The sequence below is a fragment of the Astyanax mexicanus genome, chromosome 17 (assembly GCF_023375975.1).
Source record: "Astyanax mexicanus isolate ESR-SI-001 chromosome 17, AstMex3_surface, whole genome shotgun sequence".
Taxonomy (NCBI): Eukaryota; Metazoa; Chordata; class Actinopteri; order Characiformes; family Acestrorhamphidae; genus Astyanax; species Astyanax mexicanus.
Genome location: NC_064424.1, coordinates 47,433,839 through 47,441,798, shown reverse-complemented (window position 1 = coordinate 47,441,798; position 7,960 = coordinate 47,433,839).

Genomic DNA, 7,960 nt, shown 5'->3' with positions numbered 1-7,960 from the left:
TTCCAAATAAAAACTAGGGTTTTATTCATTTAGAGCATTTATTTATAGAAAATGAGAAACGGCTGAAGTAACAAAAATAATAATACCATAATAATACCTGTTTGTTTTAGATTGGAGAAATTAAATAATAACTAATAACTTTCCCATGTTACAGCTTTCCCTGCTTCCCTCTAATCTAAAGTAATATTTATCAAACAGTGATTTTATAAGACAGGGGCTTATAATTTTTGATACCAAATGTACCTAAATCTTTTATTAAATACATTTCCCCATCATTTCAATCCATTTCCAGTCATTACTCGGCATTTCCTTATTACTGTAAAGTTTTTTTTATTTAACCCTTTCACAGGCAACCTGGCATCTGTGTGAAAACTGCTATTTTATTTTAATAGGGCATAAATTGATTGGTTTGATGTGTCAAACCTTCCAATGCCTCTACAGACACTACAGTTCATCTTTATAAACTCCAACTCCCAGAATGCACCGCTGAGTCATGTGTCTCAGCCAGCCAATTTAGCACCTGATTGTTAGATCAGCCTCACCAGTGTTCTGATTAATGTCTGCTGTTTTTCCGTGTATAAATACCAGTCTGTTTGTAAATTTTTGCGAAGTATTTCCATTGTTTTGTTTATCTTTTTATATGTATGACCTATTAATTGGCATTAGCCTCTATTTTTTTTGTCTTTTTGGTTTGTTCTCTTGGCTGTTTTTGATCTGGTTTTGACCCTTATTTCTCGCTTGTTGTTTATCCCTTTTGGACTGTGATTTGGCTCTAATGTTTTGGTCAGTCTTGTTTCTGGTTTGTACTGTTGTATATAAAATTAACTTTTACTTAAATATAAATAAACTCTTAAAGCATTAAGTGTTGACTGATGCTAAAATGATCTGAGACGTGTTGATAAATCTGTATGTTAGAACAGACTCTAACCTAAATCCGTGTCCTAATCTGACTCCGGCGTGTTTGAGTGGGATTATAGTAATCTGGATCTCAGTGAGAGACTGCTGTGAGACTGGTTATTACAGTCTGTCTGAGACACACTTTCATTATACTTTCAATGTTCTGATCTTATCAGCTGTAAAATATTAAAGCATAAATAATATAATTATCAATGTTTTCCTGATGATAACATTTAAATACAGCAAATCCATACGCTGAATGGACTGCACACAATAAAAAAAACAAAACTTGTGTTTTTCTAATCAACATAAAAAACTATTGACAACAAATTCTGATTATTCTGATGTTGTATAGAGTTAATATAGGTAGATACTCTCACTGACCACTGACCTTATATAATTATGACTTTATGTATTTTCTTTTATTTATTTTAATGCTATATAGAGTTAATTACAGGTAGAAATTATGATTATTTTGGTTTATTCTAATATCATATGGGGTGTTAACTACACATAATATGATTATATAATCTCCATAGAAAAGCTTTATATAATGAGGGCTGACATTTACACAGCGACCTTTACACTACAGTCATTCTCTAGGCTCTGGCCTCATACAGGCATGCACAAGATAATCTCTTTCACACACACACACACACACACACACACACACTCACACACCCACACACATACACACGTTAATATAACAATAGATTATCTTGAGGCAACATATTATAATAACAATACAGACAAAACGGCAAGCCATCAAACCAAACTGAACTGTTTGAATTTTTGCACCAGGAGTAAAGCAGCATAAAGTTATCCAAAAGCAGTGTGTAAGACTGGTGGAGGAGAACATATATTTATATACACACACTTAAAGCAACATTCATCTGATTGTCTCATTATTATACAGTATTTAGATCTTATTGTAGGAGCCTAAAAAGGTTCGCATCTTTATACAGAATCTGCTTAAAACCATCTCAGTTCCACCGGCGCAGAAACCCATCACCCAACAACACAAAACAAACTGGCGTGTTGTGTGATTAGCCTGGTTTTGGCTGAAGTGTTTCTTGGCCAGGTCATTAACCTAAATGGACTAATGGGAGATTCATGGGCCTTTGATTGGCTCGTGTTCTTTCAGTCCATTAAGCAGAGAGAGAGGTTCTGACAGTTCCCTCCAAGCATAGCCAACCATTAACACAGCTACCCAGCAGACCCACACTGAACAAAACAACCAATCAGAGGGCTCCCTGCACCTGAGAGAGAGAGAGAAGAAAGAGAGAGAGAGAGAGACGCCAACATTCTGTACCAAACACCATCACTTTCCACAAAACTTTATTATTCTGCACCAAACACCGTCATTCTCTATTAAACACAATGGTTATCCACCAAACATCACTATTATCCATCAACACCATCATTATTATGCATCAACATCATCATCATTCTCCATCAAACACCATCGCTATCCACCAAACATTTTCATTATCCACCAAACATTATATTCTCCATCAAACTCTATCATTATTATCCATCAAGCACCATTATTATCCACCAAACACCATTACTTTTCACCAAACACCATTATTCTCTACCAAACCTCATCATTATACACTAAACACCACCATCACTTTCTATTAAACGGCATCATTCTATACTAAACACCATTATTCGTTAAAAAGACCATCATTATTCATGAACTCTATCATTCTCCGCCAAAAAACGTCATTTTCCGCCAAACCCCATCATGGACAGTGATTGGTTATTGAAAGATAATACAGAACTGGCTCTTGCTGTTCAGTGTTGGAAGCTCGACTGTTCTTCTACAGATCTTCCACTGAGTCGAGTTATAAACTCTCCCTAATCTACACCACTGGCATGAGTGTTCAGACAAATAGTGGTTGATCTGATTTAAATGTGAGCACCATTAATTATATTAATAATCAATAAATAATCAGTTTTCATTGAAGGCCTCTGTGTGAGCAGATGATGTTTGGCTTCAAAGGAGCATGAAATTAAGACCCGCTATAGTGGGTCATGGCTGTGGACACAGGGGTGGGAGATTGGGCATGGAAAATGTTTGTACATGGTATACGTACTGGGAATGGAACAGTTCAGGTCTTTCCAAACCAATACCTGTCTGATTCTCCTACAGAGACTGTCCTACAGATAAATCCACTATATTTTAAACAGTACATTGTGAATTGTGATTCTTAATAGAGATGATGGCGTTTAGTGGAGAATGGTGGTGTTTAGTAGAGAATGATACAGACACAGTACTCCAGTAAAAACAGGATAATCAACCTATTTTTAATAACCTTGATCTTGGGTAACAAAACAGTGAATGAACAGGTGTCCCAATATTTGGTCCCAATACAGTGTTTGTGAAAATAAGGAACTTTATAGGGTTTAAACAAATTGATGTAGTGTTTTTGTCAGGACTGGACAAAAGCCAGACACATACAGATTTTTAAAAAAGGAAAGAGACTTTTATTACAAGACTAAGATAAATGCTAAGCAGGTGCATACCAAAAGATGCAAGGCTGGACATCGTAGCAAACAAGGGCTAGGCAAAAAATCTAAGTCAAAAATAGAGTAGTAACAGTCATACATTAGAAAAGGAGAGCGACAGGAATGCTAGTAATGCTTGGTGGTTAGTCAAAACTTGGCAATGAACTGAATGAAGGACAGGGTATATATAGAAAGAGAAGCAGGGGAAAACAATTAATAGTCAGGTGGCTGAGACCAGTGAGTGTCATGTGATGATGATCAGGAGTGTCGGCGGCATTCTGGGAAATGGAGTTCAAATCAGTTTGCGAGACAGAGGGAAGTTTTGGGCAATTGCTCTGTTTACAGTCATATTATTTTAAGGAAACAGCTCTCAAATGGTTCGTCTATGATTTGTCTTTCCTCAAAGAACATTTCTCAAACATTTTCAGGAGCAAATAGTTGGGAAAACACTGTTTTTTCTTTTTCTGTACGTCCAACTCAGCAGTGACAGCAGGAAGCAGGAATCCGAGTGGGCATCGGCCATCTGCTGCCCACTGAAAGAGAGAGTGTGGGAGAGAAAGAGAGAGAGAGGGGAGGACAGACGAAGAGGAAGGGTATAGATGGGATGAGATATGAGGCCGTCCTCCAGAGGACGAAGCCTTGAGTCGGAGTCACGTCAGGCTAAACACTGGCCATTTCTGACAGATAGTGGGAAAGATGAATAGCAGCATTAGGAGCGGAGATGGTCGCTGTGTTTTTGATGTATGGCCAGAGGTCAGTTACTGTGGATGCTGCATGTGTGTGTGTGTGTGTGTGTGTGTGTAAACAGGACAACAGGACGTATAGGATGCTTGGGCTGGATGAGGAGAATGGCGGTGTGTTGCTAGGCGATAGGTTGACCAGGGAACCTTGTCCTGATTGGAGCCGCACTGGATCAATTTCCGTACACTGGAACTGACCAGTATCAATCACACAAACTCACTCATTAGAAGAGTTCTGCAGAGAAAGAGAGGGAAAGAATGAGAGAGAGAGAAAGAGAAAGACAGAGAGAGAGAGATGAAGCAATAGGATCATAAATCTCAGCATCCCGACAGTTTTGCATTGTGCTCTTGTCAGTGTCAGAGACTGTGGGAAAAGGATTGATGGCCGGACGATGGTGTGTAGTGGTAAGGTTCAGTCTGCATCTTTTATCATAGAAAGACCAATTTCTGTAAAAGATGCTCTATATGTCCAAATATTTGTGGACACTCCTTCTCTTCTTTTAATGAATGTATTTTTTCCTGGACAGTAGAGACAGGTACTGTTACAAAAACAGGATTAAATCTCCTCGGAATAAACTTTTTAATACAGTTTATTTTAAAGAAACAATGAAGGAGCAGATTTTTCAAAATTTCCAATACTTTTGTACATGTACTTAAACATTAATCAATCCAATGCCCTAAGGCCCAACTCCTCAATGCCTCAATGTTTACAGTCTTCATCATCTTCTAGTCCTTCATCAGTACAGGGTACAGGATGCTGTTGGTGGTGGTTCTCGATGCAGTGTTTAAAAACTCAAGCAGCACTGCTGTGTCTGATCTAGTTATGTGGTGTTTCTGTGACGTCTTGCTCATCGAAGAACAGGATGAAAGGACGATAATAAAGCATGCAGAGAAATGCAGAGAAGAACTACAATCTGTAATCATAGAACTGCTATAAAGAACTGATACCAATTAAAATATAGATAAAGGATACAGGAATATGATGCTTGATTGGTGTATATATTATTATGATATTGATTGAAAATGACCTGAAGTATTTGCTGAACGCTTTCTTTTACCTCACAATTCAGAACAATCTTCAGCCCTTCTTCAATCCTCTGCTCTTCATCCTTCAATCCTCACACTCTGGGAAGTGGTCAGTGATCAGCTCATCAAATCAAACTAATAAGCTCCGCCCTCACAGTAGCAGCTTTCCTGACCCAGAGCGAGAAGAAATTACAGCACATTGACTGGAAATTTTACTCCGTCCCACAAAAAAATGCAATCAGCATCTTTATGGGGGTTCAGATTCCGGTTCCCTGAAGAACAGTAGCTGAGGATTTGATGGTGGGCTCAGGCTCCCTGATGGTTCCACGCAATTAAACCCAGGTATGAGCGGCAGCCGGTCCTGAATACATAATTTGGATGTTGCTGTATTTATCACTGACCATCTGGCTGCTTCACTGTAGAGTGACTCTGTTTAAAACCTCGGGATCTTTAGATATTCAGCCGGTGATTCTGGTTATGAGTTATGAGCAGATTTTCCCCTCGACTCCTGTTACAAACATCCTGTACCGCCCAGCTTATGGCTTTGAGCAGCGGTTTTAAGAAAGTGATCCAGGCATTTCTTTATTATTTTGTTGTTAATTTTGGTTCTATTTTCTTTACAGTTTGGAAGGCCAATCAATTAACCCCTTCTTATACCTGTTTATCACTCAGAGGGTGAAGACCAGCACATGCCTCCTTCCATACATTAGCTAATAGACGTCGATGTGCCACCTACTCTACCCACAAAGAGAAAGCAAGGCGAACTGTGCTCTCTCAGACTCTGGCTGCTGATGCAGCCTGATTCTTAGATCATAGTGATGGCGACACAGTCTTAGCAATTTGATTCTGACAAATGGCAATATATTCATTATATATTTATTCAACACTGTTTACAACAATCTAGAACAGACTGACAGACACAACAAGGTAAATTCATACAGGATAGAAATAGATTTACACACACTACAATACTGAAGGTCTAAAGGTTTGTGCACACATCTTCAGAATTTCAGTGTTTAGATTTGGCAATTGTCAAAATAAGGAAAAAGATAAAGTTTATATTCATTTAGAAACAACAATACTAAAGTTAGGGAGTGTTCAGAAACCAATATTTGGTGGGATAACCCTGAGTTTTATTTATAGCTTTCATTCTTCTTGGCATCATGTTCTCCTCCACCAGTCTTACACACTACTTTTGGCTGAGCTTATGCAAGTACTAGTGCAAAAAATTCAAGCAGTTCTGCTTTCAGTGATGTCTTGTGATCATCCTGCATCCTGATGGTAATGTGTTGTGAGACTGGAAGCTGGCATAAAAAAACAAAAAAATCTTAATTTTGCATTTAGAAAGGGTCAGCCATGATATAACATACAATATAATACAGCATGGCCTTTGTAATCATTTAGCTCTGCTGTGGAAAAAAAGGGCTAAAGAACCAGAAGAAGAGGAGCTCACTGTCCGGCTGTAATTAACGAGACTCCATTACCGTTAAAGACTTCCTCAGCGTTAACTAACCCAGATCAGGAAATATTTCAGCGCTGACTGAACACGTCGTTCAGGGAAGGTCGAGCGAGGCGTGGAATCGGTTATAGAGGTGGTGGAGAACACTCAGCCTGTAATTGCTCACACTAGATATGTGGGGGGGCCGAGACCCTCGACCATTTTTAACACTGGACAGGAAAAAGGTCAACAAAAAAATCCAGTGTAATTATAAACTGCTAACAGCTCTGATAGCTGGAACGTGACCAATGATTTGTGCTTAATTTATATATATATTTATCATAATCAATCAAAATCGGTTCTTTGAAACATACATTATAGGCTTTGTGAATGCAGGGGAAGGAAGGTTAACATTGCTCTATTTTTATGTGTAATAATCTTGAAAAATGCATTGCTACACAGAGTTAGTCTGATTTGTTTTATCCACTGTGCTCATGGCCTAATATCTTATCTGATATACCATAGTATGTGACACTAAATTATTTATAAAATGTGTTTTTGTGCAAAATCTAGTTAAGTAAAGAAACCCTAAGCTGCAAATGATTTTTTAAATATATTTTCTATTGCAATTAGAATTATTACAATTATATACAAGTAATTTCAGTAATGTTCCTTATCAAACATGTACGTTTTTTATGTAATGCTTAAATAGAACTCCTTTTTTTTGTAATCAAGTTTTTTATTAAAGGTTTTGTAGAAAACAATGTTTTCTTATCTCTTTTTAATCCCACCCCACCCCACCCACATCTAACCCACTACATCCAGATTACCTTACCCATTACTATCTCTTCCCACCCAACCACTACACATTTAGCACAAAATATACATGGAAGGTATAAATATTATATATTTAGTGGTGTAATGTCAGACAGGCAATTGACAAAAATCTTGGCCTGTTAATAAAAATGAAAAATAGATAATATAAAATTATTATTAAAAAATAATATAAGTTTAGAAGTTTGCTCAACTTTTACAAGAAAACTTATGAGAAAAGTTTGATTTGGCCTCAAAACTCTAAGATCCTGTACAGTAAGTTGCCTTGAAATATCAGTTTGATTTGTACAGTGTGTTTTGGGAAACTCTATGGTTTGTGTCTCTGACAGCACTGAAATACTGAAATACTGAAATACTGATATACTGATAAACTGATATACTGATATACTGATAAACTGATATACTGATATACTGATATACTGATATACTGATAAACTGATATACTGATAAACTGTCTGTATTCTATCAGATATAAAACACTCCACCTAAATCAATACCCACCATTTGCACA